We start from the raw sequence: 22047 nt of genomic DNA, 5'->3' as shown, positions 1-22047 counted from the left end.
GACTCATTTTGTTTTAGCCAATGATCCTATTACAAAAGCTGTCTCCTTCCAATGCTTTCCTGGCAAAGGGAAACCTCTGAATGCTATCTACTGTAACAGGCAAGAGGGGGAATAACGCTGAATATGTTTTTGTTTCCTAACTGCTGTTCCTCATTCCAGAGAGGACATTTTTAATTCTTTAAAGAAAAAAAAAGTTTTCATGAGCCATTATCAAGTATACTTTTACTTGGGATTTGGATAATAGATGTGACATATAAGTAGTTTGTTTTAAAAAATAGAAATTAGAATGCCATTAATGTTAGCCAGGAGTAGTATTAAGACTGGAAATTTGGTATTATTGTCACTTGCTTCCAAGTGAACATTCCTTGGACTGTAAAACTCCAGAGGAATATATTGAGAAGCAAGAGACTGAGTTGTAATAGGCTATGTTAACTTAATGGCAGAGCTTCATTATGTGCAATGGTAAGAATCAGAGGACTCAAGTTTGTTGCCTACTTTCTATGTAGTCTTGGGGGGAAAATCACTCTAATTCTATAGGTCTCAGTTTCCTCATCTGTAAAATGAGACTTTTGCATTAGATAATCTGGAAGACTCCTTCCAGCTCTAAATCCTATTATAAAAGTGTTTTTTTTTTCTTTTGGAGGTCACCACTAGACAGTACTGTGACATAAATACTATAGAAGAAATTTCTAGAAAGTGTTTCTACAAAGAGATAAGAACAAATAGTAAGAATGGAGAGCACAGTAAATGAATAGATTGGCAAACATAAAAATCTCCACCTGTACAACAGTTTAGGGAATGCATCCATAGCCTCCTTCAGAATACTCTGATGATAATTTTGAAGGATATCTCTTTGAGTTCCTTTACTGAATATCTGAATTCACCAAAATATATAACACTTGAATGGAAGGCTCATGTATGAAAGATCTTTTAGAAAGGATATTGTTTTGACTAAGACTTTGGTTTCTTTTATTTTCAAATGGTATAACATCTGCTGAATTTGTTCTAATATCATAGGTAGAGTGTATGATTGAAAAGAAGTCAATTGTAGGAATAATATCATTGAAAATGTGCTGCATTTGATTTGAAGATCTGAATTTGAATCCTGGCTCAGTTACTTATCGTGTATGATCTCAAGTAAGGCATTTAAACTTTGTGGAACTCTTTTACTTCCTCTATAAAATGATAGGATTGTACTAGGTTACCTTTTAGTACTTTTCCTTTTTAACTCTATGATTCTCTGAATTCCTTTTAAAGATGTAATCTTGAAATTTTTAGAAGCTATAAAAATCACTTCTCTTAATTTTCCCCTTTTAACTCCAAGTCTTAAATTGGATAAGGGTGTAGGATGGAAAAATTATATATCAAAGATATATTAAATAAAGCAAAATGAAAAATGAAAACAAATCTCTAATTGTACTCATCTGGGAAGCCCCTAGAGCTATCATTATGTTGATTTGGGATTACATAGAACAGAACTAGGTGAGGTAAACAAAAGCTTTTTTTAGTTTCTTGACATGGTATCATGGGCTATGTTTTGTACAGAAGCATTTTAATTTGGAGAGGAATCAGAAAAATAACCATTTGATTTATATTAGGAATAGTTTCGTTGGTATAGGACACATGGATGTCTAAAATTATTCTACTAATATAGGTCTACACCTTGTCTATACTCTTAGAGAGCTGATAATTTAAGTAATTTGCAGCTAGATAATATCATAAGCCTAATTTAAACCCATACCTTCCTGGCTTTGAGGCCCTTCTCTAAAGTTTGTGCCATGTTGCCTCTTCTGCTTTGTATTAGGACTAAGAAATGAATGCTACTAATTTTCTTGAAAACTGCTCAAACTATATGTATAGAGAGAATCTAACTAATTTATGTTCATAAACTTTCTGAAACGGAAAATAGAGTATAATAACATAAGAGGCCCGAAGTATAACTATATTTCAGAGGACTGAGTCTGAGCATGTCCTTTGAATTATCCCGGAATTAATTCTTGTTGATTAAAAACTTCAATTTCCAGTTTTAGGGAAACAACTTAAAAATAAAAAGGAAAGGGAGTTGAACTAAGATGGTAGATTAAAGACAACAATCTAGCTGAACACACTCTACATTTTTTTCTCTAAACAACTTCAAAATAATGCCAGAAACCAAACTTTAGAGTGGCAGAATCAACAAAAGATCAGGGTGAGATAGTCTATGGTCTAAGAAAATTTAGGAAGTAGACAGGAGATCTATGACCTCTGAGGAAAGGCCTATATGGAGAACATTCATATATCTGTTAGCAGCAACTATAACAGAGCAGCAGAAGTTTTTGGAGCTGTCAGTTCAGACATGGTAAGAGGATCAGATAATTGATCAGAAAAAATTGGGTATTACTGGCACTGATTAACAACTCTATTGCCCATACATAGTTCTGAGTTGAAGTTCTAAGGCAAAGAGCAGCACTTGTTATCACTCACAGGAGAACATGAACCCTGGTCACAGTGCCATGGCAGAGAAGAGAGATAACACTTGTGGCTATAGGAGAGCTGGATACCTGGTCATAGTTCATGGGCCAAGAGGAGAACTAGAACTTGTAGGTACATAAGTCTTTCCTAGATAAAGGCCAGAGTATGAGAACAGTGACCACACTTCTCTTTGGTACACACCATCTTGGAAGCACCAAAAAATTGTAGATTCCCAGTATTAGCTCTGGAACTAGCAGCACAAAAATGCCTAAATCTTGGTACAGTGACTCCCCACCCCCAGATGAGCAAAGCCCAACTTTAATATAAAGTTTGAAGTCAAGAAATAGACTGAAAAAATGATCCCCCAGAAAAGGGACTTGATCACAAAAAGCTACTATGGTGGTAGAGACAATAAAGACACAAACTCAGAAAACAGTAACATGAAGAAACCTGCAAGCAAAGCTGCAAAAAATGCTATTTGGACACAAGCCCATGAAGAATTCAAGAAAGAAATAAGAATTGTAGAGGAAAAATAGAAAAAATAAATAAGAGTGTTACAAGAAAATTATGAAAAAAGAATTAACAGCTTGGTAAAAATGACAAAAATAATACTGAAGAAAATAATGCCTTAAAAATATAGAACTCATCTAATGGTGAAAGAGGCACAAAAATTCATGGAAGAAAAGAATTTTTTAGAAATCAAAATTGGCTAAATGGGAAAAGGGGTGCAAAAGCTCACTAAAAAATCATTTTTTTAAAAATGAGAATTGAGAAGGGGAAACTAATGATATCTTCATGAAACAAGAGACAAGAAAAAAGAATGGAAAAAATTTAAATGTCAATATCTTATTTAAAAAAATGATCTGGAAAACAGATTGAAAAGAGATAATTTAAGAATTATTAGACTACCTGAAAGCCATGACAAAAAATAAACTAAACATCATATTTTAAGAAATAACCAAAGGAAACTGCCCTGATATTTTTAATATAGAGGGTAAAATAGAAACTGAAAGAATCTACCAATCATCTCAAGGAGATTTCAAAATGAAAACTCTCAAGAATAGTATTGCCAAATTCCAGAGCTCCTAGGCCAAGGAGAAAATTTTGCAAGAGAGCAAAAGAATTCAAATATTGTGGACCCACAGACAATGCCATTCAAGATTTAGTGGTTTCTACATTAAAGTAGAAGACTTGGAATATGATATTTCAGAAGCCAAAAGATATAGTATTACTACAAAGAATAACTTACCAAACAAAATTGAGTATCATACTTCAGGGGAAAAATATATATTTAATGAAACAGGAGACTTTCAAGCATTCATGATTAAAAGATCAGAGCTAAATAGAAATTTTGACATTTAAATATAAGACTAAAGAGAAGCTTAAAAAGGTAAACATGAAAGAGTGATAATAATGAATTCTAATGAAGTTAAACTGTTTACATTCCTAAATGGGAAGATGCTACATGAAACTCTTTAAGAATTTTTTTTTCAATTAGGGAAGTTAAAAGGAGTTTATATAGACAGAGGGTGTGGGTGTGAGTTGATTATGTTGAGATGATCTCCCCACCAAAAATGAAGGGGTGGGAAAGAGGGTTGCACAGGAAGAAGCAGGAAAAGAGATATAATGGGAGAAATTTTCTCAGACAAAGGAAGTATATAATTAAGAACTTTTACAGTGAAGAGGAAAATGGGAGGTGGATAGTGCTTGAACCTCACTTTCATCTGAAAAGGTTCAAAAATGGAAGAATATATAGAAATTTATTTTACCCAATAGGGAAACAAGTGTGGAAATAGATAAGAGAAGGGGTGAAGATGATAAAATAGAGGGAAGAATAAGAGAAGCAATGGTCTGGAAAGGAAAACAAACTCAAGGAGAGAGAAGAAAAAGAGAAAAAGAAGAAAAAAGAAACAGAATAAATGGGATGGAGGGAAATTTATAGTTATTATAATTGTGAATATGAATGGGATTAGCTTATCCATAAAATGGAAGTCAACAGCAGGATGGTTTAGAAACAAAAATCAACAATATGTTGTTCATAAGAGACACATGTAAAACTGAAAAACACACAGGGACTTAAAATAAAGGGCTGGGACAGAATCTAATATGCTTTAGCTGAAGGAAAAATACAAAGGCAGTGGTGGCAGCCATCGTGATGAAAGAAAAAAGCAAAAATAGACCTAATTAAAAGAGATAAGGTAGCTACATGTGGTAAAAGCTTCCATGGAAAATGAAATAATATCAAATACTTTTATAGCAAGTTTCATTGATGAAAGCCTCAGTTTTCACATATATAGAAATGAATTATATTTATAAAAATAAGAGCCATTCCCCAATTAATAAATGGGCAAAGGAAATGAATAAGCAGTTTTCAAGAAAAAAATCAAAGCTGCCTATAATCATATAAAATTATTTAAATCACTATTGATTAGAGAAATGCAAATTAATACAGCTCTGAGGTACAAGTGATGGAGAATGTGAGGGAAAATAAAGACACTAATGGGTATAATAATAGCATCTATATCACGTGGTTGCTATGAAGACCAGACAAAAGATTTGTAAAATGCTTTGTGAATCTTTGAGGAGTTAAAGGTTGAAGCTCTCACCAGAGACCCAGAGAGTCCAATAAGACACAAAGAAATAATCCTCTATTATGATTATTATGGAATGAAACATGTAAGGATGGTAAAAATGAATAGGGAGGGACAAGGGAGAAGACAAGCAGGGAGGCTAATTAGGTGGAATCTTATAAATGATAGCCTTCAATGCCAAGGTAGGAAGAGGAAGGGAGTGCCTAATAATCCAATGAGAGATTTTCTCATGGGGTTAGTCACTCATTCTAGTCAATGTGTGAGATGATTGAGTTCTCTCTCAATTGTACACCAGTGTAGTAATCAAAGCAATATATTTTTCATGTGTGCATATATATGTGTGCATCTGTGTGTGTGTATATAACTGTGTAGGCAGGGTGGTAGAAGCATGACTCTTAGTCATGCATGATGATTTCCCATTTCTAAAGCTGTAGACCAGGAGATGGAATAATGGTTCTTAACTTTTTTTTTTTTTTTGGCATGGATCCTTTTGGCATTCAAAGACTATGGACTTTTCAAAATGTTTGCTGCCAATATCATAATTGAAGGAAATGCTAAATTTCAGTTTGAGGATAGCAAAAAGTAAAAGTATACATTTTCTTATCCAAATACACTGATACTCTGAAAATTCTGGGAGTGCATGGACCCAAAATTAAGTATTCTTTTGATTGAGATTGGCCAGAGAGGCTCTGACTGTTTAAATATGATGTATAGAAATTTTTAAGTGTCTGGTAGGGGATATGGAAGTATCCAGAAAATGGCTGTGTGTGAATGCTGGGGATATAGAAATAGTCTGCTTCAAGTAAGCCATCTAAATCTCAAAGACCCCTCTTTCCCTCCCAACAGAAGGTTATTCTGAGTTACAATACTTACCTAACCAGCCACATAAACTTCTAAAAAACAGCAATGGAGGAGCCAATCAGAAAACATTATATCTGACAAACCTGAAAATTTAGTTTTGCATTTGTGGGAGAAAGTTTGACTTGTGAAGCATGTGAAGAAGAAATAAGCAATGTTCACAGGGAGTGTGAAGAATGGGGGCGTTGACTGAAAGATCAAATCTAGAGACTTGCAGATGAGCAACACTTTGCAATATGCTTTTAAAAAAATACAAAAACATCACCACATAACAATTACACATAGTTGCTAACAGCAGCTCCCAAATACTTCCTATAAAAACTGGATGTCTTAACATGCTATGTTTTCCTTATAGATAATACTTTATATGTATTGCCTACTTTCACATTAATTATTTAAGGCTCATGGGGTAAAAAAGACCTTAGAGATGATATCATCCAATTTCCTTGTTTTTATAGAGAAAGGAATCGAGGTCTAGAGAAAGGAAGTAACATGACCTCAGTCTCAAAGATAATTAATTGGGAGTGCCAACATTCAAATCCAGCTCCTCTGACTGGCATGTTCTGCTGCACCCTGTTGCCCTTTCTTCATATTGGCAATGTCCTTGTGAAGTAGACAGGGAAAACCTTTTTTTTTTCCTTTCCATCTTTGCGGTTGAGAAACTGAAGACTCAAAAGAGAATATCCCTTTTTTAGAAAAGCCCAGTTAAGTAATGAATGGAACTTGAACATAATTTTTCACCTAGTTCAGAGTTTTATTTTCTGCTTTGGTTCTATGGTTATCAAGACTAATCTCTCTTCTTTCCCAGTATAGATATTTCTATGCCCCTGGAGACTGTGATGTCTAATAATTACAACTAGCATTTATATAGCTTTATAAGATTTTCAAAATACTTTACAAAATTATCTCATTTGATTCTCAACGGCCCTGATAGATGCTGCTATTAGCCCCATTTTTATCGAGGAGAAAACGGAAGCAGACAGAAGTTAAGTGACTTGCTCAGGGTCATAAACTAGGTGTCTAGGATTTGAATTTAATTCTTGACTCCAGGTCCAGGACTTAATCCATTATGCTACCTAGCCTCCTAAAACAGCCCCAATTTCTTATTGACAAAGGTAATATGTATTTTAGGGTAGATTAGCATTCTATCAAGGGCTTCCTATGATACTTTTCTACAAAATTGCACCAATGAACATCCGTAACTGTATGTTGTTATTTGAAGCAAGACAAATTACATTCTTTAAACGTAGAATAAGGCAATAAAATAATCACAATGAGCATGTTAATTAAAAAAATGTCTTTGGTCTGTGGCACCTTAAATGTTCATTAGACTTACTGTGAGTATGCAGATTGACTTCCAAATTTGTGATTTAAACCCTCCCCCCCCTTAAAAGTGATCACCCTTAGTTCATTGACAGTCAACATCTAAAGCTTTCTTTAAATTTACTTAACAGATGAGAGTCCTGGGTATAAGTTACTCTCCAAGAACAGAGAAGTATCAAGGAATATCCCAGGGTAGTAAGATGGCATAATGCTGACATGGCAAACTGATATCATTTAGCAGAAGGACGATATGGAACCAAGACTCTTTACAAGGCTTAAAATCATAGGAGCATAATGTTTTCAATAAGTTAATAGAAGTTGTATCCTTTCTTTAAAATTTAGACTCTTTTATATTTCAAATTGATGGTACATCCATAAGAGGAAGAGGAGGAGGATAGATTCTGAGATCTGTTGGTCCAGTTAACCAAATTGTGATAATTTAAAAATGGATACAATTTATCTTTTATAGCGCTATTTCTTTGTAATGCAATATAATTGGGAAGTATTATTAAAGCATCATCCTCAAATTGCAACAAGAAAAACTGAAATTACAAGAGTGGTGAGAGAATGGCCTCCTTATCTGACAAAAGATTACATAATTGCTGATCCTGGAATTACAAAGAACAGGGTGCATGCACATCTACATCTGTGTAAAGGGAAAGGAGTAGGTGATTCAAGGAGCCATGTTGAATTTCATATAAGATTATAATCTTTGTGGGTATGGACTTATATATTTTTAAAATATTGAAAGTATAATAGACGTGCACATTAAGTTTCACTAAATGTTACTAAATTTTTGTTGAATTCATTTGAATTTGAATTACTTGTGCTAGTATGTCAGAATTGGAAGGAACCTCAAAGATCATATAGTCCAACCCAAATCTTAACAAGAAACCCTCTCATATGATTTTTTAGTTTGAGAAAAATTACACTAAATTAGAATTTTTGCATTCTTAGTGACTTTGCTTTGAAAGTAATCATTTTGCCCATTAAATGAAGTCTTAACAGGTTTGTTATAAAAGTTTGTCAATAATTATTCATATTTTCACAGTGGTTTTTGTCAATCTCATGAGAGTAGTTGTATGCTGTTTCTCTCCCTTTTTAAGAAATGGAGGAATGAGGCTTAGATTAAGAAATATGTATCTGAAACAGAGTTTGACCCTGGACTTCTCAACTGCTCGTTTCAGGTTACTGTGCTTCCTCAAAGTTCCTTTGGTTTTCATTGAGGCAAAATGGGGCAAGTTGATGAACATTGTCTAAAATCCATTGTCTCTCAGAATTCATGTCAGAAGTAGGTGCTATTTTCCCATATAGATCCAATGACTCTGTTGCCATCTAATTGTTACTGTCAAAACCAATTGCCGTAAAAGAGAGTAACGACTAAATTTGGGATCTCTGACTACTTCAAAATTAATTACTAATCAAATTAGAAAAAGTGGACCAATGGGAAAGCTGAAGGCATTCCCATGTAATGCACAACTCATTTTAATGGCTTCCTCTTTGTCCTGTTGGAGACATCCTCCTGTTTTAATTAATTCCATGGGAATTTGGTTTTCCATTTGACCACTATGCAGGATGATGGAGCGATGTGTGGTTTTCAGCAAGGCTGACTTTTGCAGTTTGTGTGTTTCATAATTCACAGTTAAACATGGTTCAGGAAGCTTCCTAGTCCTGAAGACTCATATGCTTGTCTTGTTATAGAAATGTGTAAGAGCTCTGGCTTTTGCAACTTGGATTAAAGGTTTCTGATGATCCATTTCAAACACTCTACCTTTTCCAAGGTAATGTGTCAGGTAAATGGAATGGATGAGTGGCTTGGAAAGCAGCACAGTTTGTAATTCTACAGGTTTTCCATATGAATATAGATTGGATATGATGACATTTAGGATTGGTTCATGCATGCAAGCAGTTATAAATTGTGCCAAATTACATCCAATCCAACTGTCTTTTTTTTTCCTTTCAATATTGTCTGAATACAATGAGATAGAGAGGATATTAAAGATAGCATAGCATGGAAGCTGATTGATAAATGCCTAATCAGGAAGCTTTAAGATACTCAAAACATTTTAAGTTTTTTTATAAGTGTAAGTTGGCATTATTGTTATACATTATATACTATACTATACTATACTATATAGTATAATATAATCTACTATAATGCATATAGTAGGCATATGTGTATATTTATATAAATTACTACTGGTAGTGCTTTTTTTGTCCTTTAAAAATTGCACTCTGATAAAAAAGAAAAGTGAATGAAATTAGCGGATAGTCTGGGAAATCTTGAAATAATAATTTATCTCATGTTTCCTTAAAAGCCAAAGAAGATGAGAAAATATGTTACTTTGCAGCTTATGATGATTAACTATGTACTATTAGGTAAAATGCAAAGCTGAACTAAACTTAAAATATATACAGCACACTGTTGAAACATTGTGCTGACTACTGATATTGTGCCTGCTTATTTCAGAATGGAATTGGTGATGAGGGTGACCATGGTAGAGAAATTCTGTGACAAGGTCAAAATGAGTCCACTGACAGAAAGAAAAGTAGCCAGGCTTATTTCACTGTGATCAAGTTCATGATTTTCATGCATGTGAAAACTACATTGAGTTAAGGTATTTCCAGAGGAACATGTACCTTTGCTGGTCAATCGAGGCAAGCCACGAAGCCCTATTGTTTTTGAGCATTAATGTGCTAGATGTGTGTGTGAGAGAGACGCAGATTCAGGTAAGATTCTGAGATACAATCCAGTAAGTATTAGTTATTCTGGGACCTGGGCGTTTCTCCCATTCATGGTTGTTATGCTGACCCTCTGGAAGCTAGCCAGAGAGCAGCTATTCTGTGTCAGCGTGTGTGTGTGTGTGTGTGTGTGTGTGTGTGTGTGTGTGTGTGTGTGTGTAGGGCCCCTGTGTGTTCATTTAGGTAGTCATATGGTAACTGGAGGTTTGCAATGTATCATGGAGAGCAAAATAAATGTTGCTGCAATACCCTGTTATGTTTTGCCTTGTGTGACCATCTTTGATCCATGGCACTAGAGTTGGGGCACAGCATCGGGGCAGGGACAAATCTGTGATGATTCTGTAGCTCAGGGGCAGAGGCAGTTTCTAGTTTGAATTAAATTCCATTTCAGCCTTCTGTAGGAGTGCATCTTACAACTGAAGCCTGAATGCAGACTGAATACATACATTTGCACAGAACTTTCTGACACTAATTTCATAAGATTATAAATCTAGATTTGGAAGAGAGGTCAAAGATCTCTTGCCTAACTACTTCATTTTACAGATAAGAATATTGAGACACAAAGAGGTTAAGTTCTTTGCCTAAGGTCACATAGGTAGTAAATATTAAATGTGAGATTGGAACCCCCAAACTCCAGTTAGTACCTGTTTCTCTCTTGCATTAACTCCCTGTAATAAGAATACATACCTAATGTTAAAGTTGAATTGAATGTGGATTGACATCTATTTCTACAGATATATGTGTGTTCATGTATATTATATATTTTCCTCACCAATATGCCAAAGACATTAAACAAAGCCACTCCTTCTGATCAAAATGTATGAAATTTCTATTTCTTTTCCAGGGTATCAGTGCATAGCTGACATTTTTGTTTGGTGTGATGGATTGTTTCCTATGATTTTTTCCCCCTTCATGTATTTTATTCTGAGATGACAAAATGGGTTTATATGGTAAATGTGTTGTGTCCATTTCACACATAGAAAGCGATACGAATGTTAATAATTTCCACACAGACTGAATTAGGTTTGCCTGAACATCTATTTAAAAATCAATATGCATCTTTATAGGTCTTCTCAGATATAATGGAACCATTCATTAGGTTTTTTAAAATCTATCATCTATCTATCTATTTATCTATCTATCTATCTATCTATCTATCTATCTATCTATCTATCTATCTGTCTGTCTGTCTGTCTGTCTGTCTTTCTATCCACACACACACACACACACACACACATATATATATATATATATAATGTGTATATATGCATATATATGTACACATACACATTTATGCTATGCAATTTTTCACTTTAAAATAATCAAATTGATATCACCTTGGAGATATTCATTATTTTGCTGGTATTTTGAGATGAGAACATAGGGAGTCAATTGCCTATCCCAGAGTTCATGACCCTCTTGTGCCACCCCTTCTTCCCACTACTCATTGCCTGGTCTAGCCCCCTTCTTTGCTACTCATAGACATATTCAGTGGCTGGGGCAGAATGTGGAGAAATCACCATGTTAAAATGTTGGCACCTTCCTACCCCTCTCCCTATGTTACTTTGCTAAGCTACTAAATTCAAACAGACAGACTTGGAGTTCAGGCCCACAATGATGATATGATACACAAATCATGACAGTATATTGTCACTAACCCTCATTACTGTTTGTTTTCCTTTAAATAATTTTCATCCTTAGTTTTATGGTTTAATGTTGGAAATTTCAACTTTATAATTTATTATCAGATTTCATTTTAGTCTTCAATTATGGAGGAAGAAGCCATCCATCCATCCATTTATTCATTAATCATAAACTATTAATTATTATTATAGCTAATATTCATGTGGTGTCTACTATAAGCCAGACGTGCTAATCAACTTATAAATATTACATAATTTTATCCTAATAACAAGGTGATGAAGTAGGTGATATTATTATTTCCATTTCACAGGTGAGGAAACTGAGGCAGACAGTAAAAATGACTCATCTGGGGTCATACAGATAATAAGTAACTGAGGCTGGATTTGAACTCAGGCCATGGACTCTATCCAAACTACCACTTAGCTATTACATATTAATATAATACATGTTATATTAATTAGTTATGATGTAGGATAGTTTTTTGTGACCAAAAGGCTGGGACCTTGATTTATGTTTTTATGCCAAATAAAAACAAATAAATATAAAATAATGGTTATGCAATCTGATAGTTGGATCTTATACTCAACTTATACTCTATTGTCTCAGAATGGTAATCCTATAAAATGACAGATCTATGCTAGTGGTAAATGAGGCAGTTGAGTACAAGCCTGGCAATCGATTCTATGTCTGAATATATCTGAAAACCATAACTAAGTATGGTGATGCTTCCTTCCTCATTACTGGGAAGCGGGCCACCAGTTGGCTGATTCTTCTACCCACACAAATTCAAACATATTTCCTTCAAAATAAATGAGTTTTAAGTTATGTTTGTTGAAAGCTAAGGTAATATCTATGAAGCATAAAGTATGACTATATATAAAAACTAAAAACTCCGTCTTTATATCTACTTTTTTTTCTATTTGTAGTTACTTGATCTCTAACTTCCTCACTCATGGGTCACCTTGCTCACTACCTAAATATAAGACTCATGGTGGGTACTGGTTGCCAATGAAGACTCTAGGGCATTAACTCCCACCAGCGTTTCTCTTTGCCAGCCAACCACAGGACACAGTAGCTTAGAACAAAAAGATATTTTATTAAATAATATAAAAGGATGATAAGAGGATTCCTCCATCACCAAGGAATATATCATCCTACTATGATGAAAAGACATTGCATGGAGGGCTTGTGTATAGGAAATATGTGTGGCAAGGGAACATTTATAAATGGGAGCATGTGTCAAAACATATGGATGGTGCATGCACACTATGCAATTCACACATCTAAGGTTGCAGAGTCATAAATGATCTCTGGTGAGAGATCATTGAACATACTACTCTCTCTGCTCTACTGGAGTTTTCTATTACTCTGTTCTCCTAACTACTGAGTTTCTCTCTACTGGATCTCTATTACTATTGATAGTTTCTGCCACCAGTTTCCTGTTTTTAGCTCCTATAGGGTATCTCTCTCCAGTGGAGAAACTTACTACCTGGAATTTAGCTCTTTTGTGATATCAACCTAGCCACATTGAAACTGTGGGTTAGGTTGAGAAGCTCTTAGGACATTTTTACGTCTATCCTTTGAAGTCTCCACTCCCCAAACCCCTCTCTTACTGCTAAGGTCTTCATTTTAAATACTTATTCATGTTCCAAGACTCCTTTTAACTCTTTTCTTTTCTCTGGATTGCTAGTCTTTCTCCTCTTCAATCATCCTTGGGAAGCCACTTAGCAAAATTGCTAGGGTGCTCGATGGAACTGGCAAGAATGCATTCTTTTCAGACCTCTACCCATCATGTCCCTAGTTGACATACAGATGACTGCATTAGGGAGATTGAAAAGACCCAGGTAGAGCTGTTGACCTTGGCCTTATTTCCAGCAACAACTAAAACTGTTGTGCGCCCCGTTTCTACCTAGGATTCACCATGATTTAACAATCATGATAGCTCCTATTTATGAGATTTGGTCATTTACAAAGTGATTTCCTCATATTAGCTCTATAAAATAGTCAGAGTTAACATCTAATACCTCCATTTTCTTGGCAAGAAAAATGGTACTCACAGAAGTTGGGGGTGCTTGTGTTACCAAAAAAAAAAGTTTATTATTTATCTATAGATAGAATTCTGGATGAAAATGTAATTGTCCTCTGAAATCTGCATATATCAAAAAATGAACATTTCCCTTAGGAATGACAGATTGATTGATAATTATGAATATATCAGAACAGAACAAAATGCTAATTATTCTCTCAGCTTTTGTCTATATGGGCAAAAAAAATATGAAGTTATCTAACTAGATAATTTATCTAACTAGATAACTATATGGACTATTCGGATAAATCAAGTTCTCCCCACTCTACCCTACCACTCAAGGAACATCACAAAAATAAAAATATAAATCAACCCTCTTGAGCTTTCCCAAATTTTTTCAATCATGACAATGGATTCTTTGCTACTTCTTTTCTCCTAATTGCTGCTGTTGTCAGTTAAACATGAGGATCACACTCAGAGTGTGAAAATAGCATTTGTCCCACTTCCACATCTGGGATGTGAAAGGCCTGCTTGAGTCAAACTTTTATAATGTGTGAAGTGTTTATTTACTGAAAGTTAAGTAAAGATAATTAGAACAGGTGAAAATCTAGTTGTACATTACAAAATGGACATTATCCATGCCATCTGGACTTCTTCATGCTTTCAACTAATATTACTTTTAAAATATTATACATGGAAAACTGTTCAATCATACTTTACAGTCTGTTGGGTAGAACTTCTGAAATGGAAATTTAATGCTGGGAAACATTAACTTGAGGTTTTTTATGGAGTTTCATTTTACCAGAGGTAAAAAGTTTGGGTTAGCTGTTGGTGGTGGGTTTTTTTTCCTATCAAATTGTCTATAGTGGCTCTGTCCTAAGGCAGTCACAACAGTGGTATGACTCTGAAAAGTGTCTGCCCAGAACGTTAAAAATCAATCTCTTTTGTGCAATAAGCCCACATTGTTATCTGTAACTGGAACACCTTAGTGCTGTACAGATGGGAAATTCATCATGCTCTTAAAAGTCCTGCTTTTGAGGTATAAGTTGCAATTACACTAGAGTTTTAGACAAACCCTCATAAGGAGAAAATAGTGTAAATCACCAACTATTATGATTAACTGTGCCAGGAGTTCTTATCAGGACAGATAATAACTCCACAATTCTGGTTTAAAAGAATATTCAAGTGTCAGAAAATTGTCAAGGTATGTGGTCGCCTCAGGCCTAACTTTGCCATGACACCTCCTGTGATATCTTCTTTACTTCATAGGAATCAGTGCCCCATGGTGTATCCTTTCTTTCACCTGGGGCCTCTTAAAAACTGTCTTCCTAAGAAACTCATTCTGACTCAGAAACAGAGTTTTGCGAAATCATGAGCTGTACTCATGGCCCAGATTTTGGGGGAAAAGGCTTTTATCTTTCCTTATCCATTTTCTCATCAGAGCTCCTGAACAGAGAAATATACATTAGCCTTGTAGGGCTGCCTCCTCTCCACCTTACTAATTCTGTCACATTTATCATTGTCATAGTTTTTGTACTGTTTATTTTATTAAAAACCCTCGCCTTCTGTCTTAGAATCAATACTGTGTATTGGTTCCATGGCAGAAAAGTTGTAAGGGCTAGGCAATGGAGGTTAAATGACTTGCCCAAAGTTACAGAGTTAGGAAGTGTCTGAGGCCAGGTTTGAACCCAGTACCTTCCACCTCTAGATCTTAAAAGTAAGAAGCATCTTTTAATCAAATTTTTAAGATTTTAAAAGTAAGAAGCATCTTCTAATCAAATTAGCAATCATTTTTAAGGACTTGTAGGGGATAAAATACAAGCAAAAAGAAAAACAATCCTTGCCCCCCAGGAGCTTATATTTTAAAAGAAAGAAGACAATGCATTATATAAGAAAGTTGGGAGGGAAGCAAGGAAATTCAGTGGACTGAGAGCCAGGCCCAGACATGGGAGCTTCTGGGTTTAAATATCTTGTACACTGCCTAGTTGTGTGATCCTGGGTGACTCACTTACCTCTACTGTCTAGCCCTTACCACTCTTCTGCTTGGAAACTAATATAGAGCATTGATTCTAAGACAGAAGGAAAGAATTTTTTTTTAATTTGGTTTTTTTAAAAAAGAAAACTGGAAACCAGAGAGTGGGATAGGGAAGGGCAAGGTGGGAAAAAAGTGCAGTCTGGAAACAGAACCAAGAGAGTAATGAAGGAGTGAGCATGCCAGTTCCAGGCACTTTCCTTGAAATAGAGGTATCAAGAGAAACTGACCAAATCAGAGGAAAGCTCCCCTTTCTTCTCCCTGCCCCTTTGTGGAATAATCAGACTTCCAGAGTGACAAGACTGCTGGATTATAGTAGAAAGAAGTCCAGAAACTCAGGGCAGAGCTCTATGAGAAATGGAGTAATTAATTTCCTCTTTTTTCTATTTTCTTTTTTTTTATGAAAGCAAATGAAACTTTCACTTTCTTGTGTTTAAGTTGTCTCCTCCAGGGTCTTGGGATTGAAAATAAAAGGATATAATTATTTGACACCTAAACATAATAATAATGATAGCTAGTATTAAGTGACTTGCCCAGGGTCATACAGTTAAGGAAGTATCTTGGGCCATATTTGAGCCCAGGTCCTCTGACTCCAGGTCTTGGGCTGTATCTACTGTGCTACCTTGCTGCTCATCAATAAACATTAAAAAAAATCTTTATCTTCTGTCTTAGAATCAATACTAAGTAAGGTTCAAAAGCAGAAGAGTGGAGAGGGCTAAGCAATTGGGTTTAAGTGACTCACCCAAAGTTATTACACACCTAGGAAGTAATAAATCCAGTTTTGAACACAGAACCTTCCTTCTCCAGATTTGGTATTCTATCAACTGAGTCACCTAGTTACTCCAAGAAATATTTAGTTAGTTTATAGATGATGTGCCAAGCACTGTGCTAAATGCTGAGGATACAAAAAAGAGCAAAAGACAGTCTTTGCTCTTAAGAATTCTTAAGAAAACTTTCTTAGTGTTTTGATGCTAATCACCTATTTTACTAGTGCTGGAAGAGAAAGGCAGCTAGGAGACTCAGTGGATTTAGCAATGGGTGTGTGGCAGGGAGAGGAGTCAGGAAGAACTGACCTCAAATCTAGTCCCAGACTAGCTGTTGGGACAGAGTTATTGTAAGGATCAAGTGATATAACATTTGTAAAGCACTTAGCACACTGTCTGGCATAGAGTAGGGTTTAAATAAATGTATCATCTTTACTATTTAGCCTCAGTCTCCAAGATTTTGATGTGCACATAGGTGGTATAATAGATAGAGTCCCTGACTTGAAGTTAGTAGAACTGAGTTCAAATTCTGCTTCCCACATTAAACTAGCCATATGACCATGGGCAAATCTCCTAACCTCTCTTAGCCTTGGGCTCCTCATTTGTAAAATGGAATTGATAATAAATAGCATCTGCTTCAATTAGTTCTAAGGACCAAATGAAATTACATGTTGAGAGTGCTTTTCAGACCTTAAAGCACTATACAAATATTATATTTCATAATAATGTAACATACACATATAATATAATAGTATAGTAAAAATGCAAAAAATTCTTAACTAAAAGTAGCTTTAATATTGCAAGTTGCTGTTCATCCTTTAGTACCTTAGAGACTCTAATTTCCATTAGTATAACTCCTTTGTCCTCCAGTACATAGTACAAGCCCTCTGAAGTAACCAAAGTGTACAAAATCTGTGATGTTGTAATCCTGTGATCCATAACTGGGTCATATTTTTAACCCTTTCGAGCTTGATAACTCCTATCAAATCTTGGGCATTGTTAGAACCTAGGCTGGGTTAGCTTCATGACAGGATGAGACAAGAGACTAGGACTTTAATAGCATCCTTCACTGGAGTTAAATGTAAAGAAAAATGATAAGATGCATGGCTTTAATAAACTCTTCAGAGTCATGGTGCAAACAGAGGTGTCATGGAAGAATTTTCATTTAAAATTAAAATTGGAATATTCAAAGAGGCAGTTTAATGGTGGGGTAGAGAATCAGAGCAATACCAGTCATAAGACATGAGTTTTATTATCTTTCCTATTTCTTACTAGCAATATAGTCTTGCAATATATATTACAAATCTCATAGCCTCTAAGGGTTTTGTGTAAAGGGCACCGCCTTACCCCCAACCCAGGTTATCCAACCTGTGTCCCTGCACTGAGTCACTAAAAGTTACATGAACGTGCAGGTGACACATCCAAGCTAAAAGAAAGGATAAAGGAGGGGGTGCAAGGGAGTGTGCTTTCTATTTCCTTGGACCTCTGTGTTGCAGGACTAGGGATGAAAGTAATTTGAGGCAGAGCACCATGTAGCAGGATTAGAATTAGATTAGAAATAGGCTTTGATCTCTATTTATCTGCTTTCTCTATTTCAAATAAATATTAATAAACTCTATGGAAACTAAGAATGAGGAGTTTTAACTTTTAACAGTTTACTGTTGTTTTTTTTTTCATTTAAAAAGATCGCCTAATAGTAGGGACCTAGACAAGGTGATCTCTTGCAGTTTCTTAAGGTTCTAAAAATCAAGCCACTAAGGGTCTACCATGTCTCCTGTACAATCCAAGGCACTGAGGATACAAAGACAAGAATGAAATAATGTGTCCTCCTTAGACACTAACATTCTATCAGAATATGTGTGTACAGAATAAAGACAAGAAAGTAAGGGAGGGAGGGCATCAGCAGTTGGACAGTTCTGGAAAGGAAAAGGGTAACTAACTGACTCATTGGATAGAATGACAGCCTGGAATCAGGAGGATCTAAGTTCAAAGGTAGTCTTAGACATTTACTAGTTGTGTGATTCTGGGAAAGTCATTTAATCCTTTTTGCCTCAATTTCTTCATCAGTAAAATAAACTGGAGAAGGAAATGGCAAACCACTTGATTATCTTTGCCAAGAAAACCCCAAATGGAGTCATGAAGAGTCAGATAGGACTAAAGCAACTGTACAACAGCAAGAAACAAAAGGTTTCACAGATTTCACATAAAAGATAGTACTTGAGTTGAGTCTTTAAATAAGTGAGGAATTATTTGAGGTTCAGTGAGGACAGAATATATTCCAGGCACATGTAAGGGCCCGAAATAGAAGATGAAGTACATTCTTTGAGGGAAAGTGAGAACCCCCAATTTCACCTAACCATAGAATGCAGGGAGTAATTTAAATTAAGGCCAGAAAGATTAGTTGGGGTGAGATTATAAAGGGATTAAAAATGGAATAGAGTTCATATTTTATCTTAGAGTCAATAGGGAACCATTGGATTTTCTTGAGTAAAGAAGTGATATAGTCATGTCTGTAACTGAGGAGGATCACTGTCAGCTGTATATAGAAGGGAGTGAAGTCCAGAGAAGCTGGAGAGAGGACCAGTGATTACGATGCCTTTGCAATATAGCTAAGAGAGCAGGAGAGTCTGAACTAAGGTGGTAGCTAGATGAGAGCAGAGAGAAAGGGTTCAATGTGAGGGACATTATAAAGATAAAAATGGGAAAATTTGGCAACTGATTGGCTGAGTAGGGTGAGGAGAGGGAAGTTAACAAATGAAAACCTGGGAAAATGGTGGATGTGAATGTGTGGAACTGGACTTCCTCTTGATGTTTCACCTTCTATGCTTCCAATTCTAATCAAGCACCTGACCTGGCCACAGGTTTATCGTGAGTTTAGGAACCTGAGGAAAAAAGATCCCTTTTACCTTGGCCAAAGGTTCCTCTGCCTTTAAGCCTGAGTCTAATATTCCAGGAAAAGCAGAGAACGGCCATATTTGGGCAATGATTACCTTAAATATCACAGAGAGAGTTCAGATCTGTTATTTCAGGCCATCATAGGGGCTCATGAAATCTGTCTGTTTGTTCCCTCCTCCAGGAGACCCTTTCTGTTCTTGCTTCTCAGTGTGTTACAATAAATAATGCATTGCCTTCCCAACAGCCTTGATAAAACAGCTTCCTTAGCCATATGAGGGATACATTTTAAAAAGAGAACAAGCAGACACAGAAATGGAAATTAACCCCAGGCCTGCCAGCCCCCGTTAGGAATAATGGTGTCTCATAATTCCAGGGTTAAATGAGAAGTAGGTGCCTTTTTACTGAGTTCTGCTCTTTGTTCTTGCTTTGGTGTGTCATTGTAGCAACTGTCATGTAAGGTTAATGACAGCCCCTCATTACCCTTGTCAAATATGTAATAATGTGGCCCAACAACAGGGCTGAATGGCTCCTGCTTGTCAGACCCCTATGTTTTGCCTAGCAGATGGTCACTGTGTTTGGAGAGGCCCTAGCTCAGATCCATCACAGTGATATCCTGAACACGTGTGTGAGGGAAGCATTTTCCCCTGATGGGACAGTGTGTGGCTGGAATACTAATTGAGCACAACAAGACAAATGCAGACTCCCCCCCAACCCCTCTGTCTAAATCCCTGTTAGTCTTAGGTTAGACTCCAGGGAGAAAGGACAAAGTTAGGGCCTTTTGCCTCTTTTCTTCTATTATTTCTGGCAATCTGTAACACTCATCATCTAGATAAGAAACTGTCTCCAAACTCTTTATTTGGATCACTTGGGACTCAGCACCCATGAAATTCAGACACATTCTATTTTTAGAGGTCACTGAGATAAAGGGGGAAAGCAACCTTAGTGAGGAAAGTGGCATCGAAGGAGAGAACCTAGTCTAAAGCAAAAGAAGGGAGCAGGAAACCTGAATTTTAGCCTGTGAGCTTGGTATGTCGCTCCTTCAAGTCTTTGTTTCCTTATCCAAAAATAAAAAAAAAATTCCTTACGAACGAAATGAAGTAAGAGCAAATGAGGCAATCTATAGAATATATCCCCTATCTGTCCCCAGAGTCACACCTGTGTTTGGTCTTTAATTGCTTTGCTCCCAGACTGTCTCTTTTACTGTCCTGTTTGCTTGCACCCTGTTTCTCTAAAACATATTTTATGTATAACAGGAGAAAAATCATCTTAAAGGTGTCATTCTCATCATGCCACTCTCCTTCTTTGAAGTACGCGTGAGCTTTTTACTTCTAAATAGCCACAGAATGTCAGGGCCAAAAGGGACCTTGGGCATCAAGTAGCTCCAGGCCTTTATTTTTCAAATTGGGGAATTGATGCTAAGAGGGTCTTAAATGATTTGTCTAAATGTATGATTTACCCTACCCATTGACAGCTTTGAGACCTGATCCTAGATTTCTGGATTACCATTCCACTTATTTTCCTCCTTGTGTCATAGAGATCTCTCACAGGACAGCTATTTATTATGGTTTTGAGGCTTTCCATTCATTTTGTCACATTCCACTTACTGCCAACTATTCTCCACTTTACATTTGTAGCTCTGATGGGCTTCAACTCTATGGGTTATATATAGCACGATGAGTGTGTTTAGCAGATTCTACTCTCTTCATCTTTTCTATTCCAGTTTTATAGAAATGGGAGCTCATCATCTCTTTCTTCCTTCTGACTAGACATCCTATATACCTTCAGTAACAAACATTCCTGTTTTTCCTTCCATTTTATCTTAATCCATGCTTCCTCAGGTTTGTAAATATAGGTTATATTCTTATAAATCACTTTGCTTCTTAGACTCTCCTTTTATCATATATTTCTTTTGAGCAAAGTGTACCCTAGAATTGTTATGTCTTTGTCATTTAATCTCATCCTATTTATTAGTGTTCTCTGTGCTCAGATTTCAAATTCACTTTATTATCCTTACTCTATATATTGTTTTATCCATACCTGAGGCTAACAGGTTATTTATTGGTGTCCTCTATGGCTATTTTTTTTCTTGTGAATCATTGAGTATTTCTTCTATTGTTTTCCTTTCTATGTCATACCTTATATCCTCTATGGCTATCAGATTTATGGTTTTAGCAGACATACTACTCACATCTATTCTATGTTTCTATTCTCAGTTTAAAACCCCCTTGATTGGATCAGCAAATGTTTAGACAAATGTTCTTATCTGTCCTCATAAAATACATTTTATTACTAGCCAGAAACCTAATATTCATATATCTTAAACAATAACTCTCATATTTTAATAATGAGAAATTAAACTCTCAATATTTTAAAAATAAACTCTCAATATTTTAAAAAAACCCTTATCTTCTGTCTTAGAATCAATACTGTGTATCCATTCCAAGGCAGAAGAGTGGTAAAGGCTAGGCAATGGGAATAAGTGAAATGCCCAGGGTCACACAGCTAGGAAGTTTCTGAAGCCAGATTTAAACTCAGGACCTCCCATCTCTAGACCTGGCTTGCTATCTACTGTGTAACTTAGCTACTCTCACTCTCATTGTTTTTTAACATCACCCACATTCTGAACTCTTCATCCACCAAATCCCTCCATTTTCCAGCATCTCAACTTTCAATTTGAAGACAAAACAGACTACTCTCACTATGAAATCTTGGACAGAAAAA

Source organism: Gracilinanus agilis, chromosome 1 (assembly GCF_016433145.1).
Source record: "Gracilinanus agilis isolate LMUSP501 chromosome 1, AgileGrace, whole genome shotgun sequence".
Lineage (NCBI taxonomy): Eukaryota > Metazoa > Chordata > Mammalia > Didelphimorphia > Didelphidae > Gracilinanus > Gracilinanus agilis.
The sequence above is the reverse complement of the archived record's forward strand: the minus strand, read 5'-3'. Positions refer to the sequence as shown.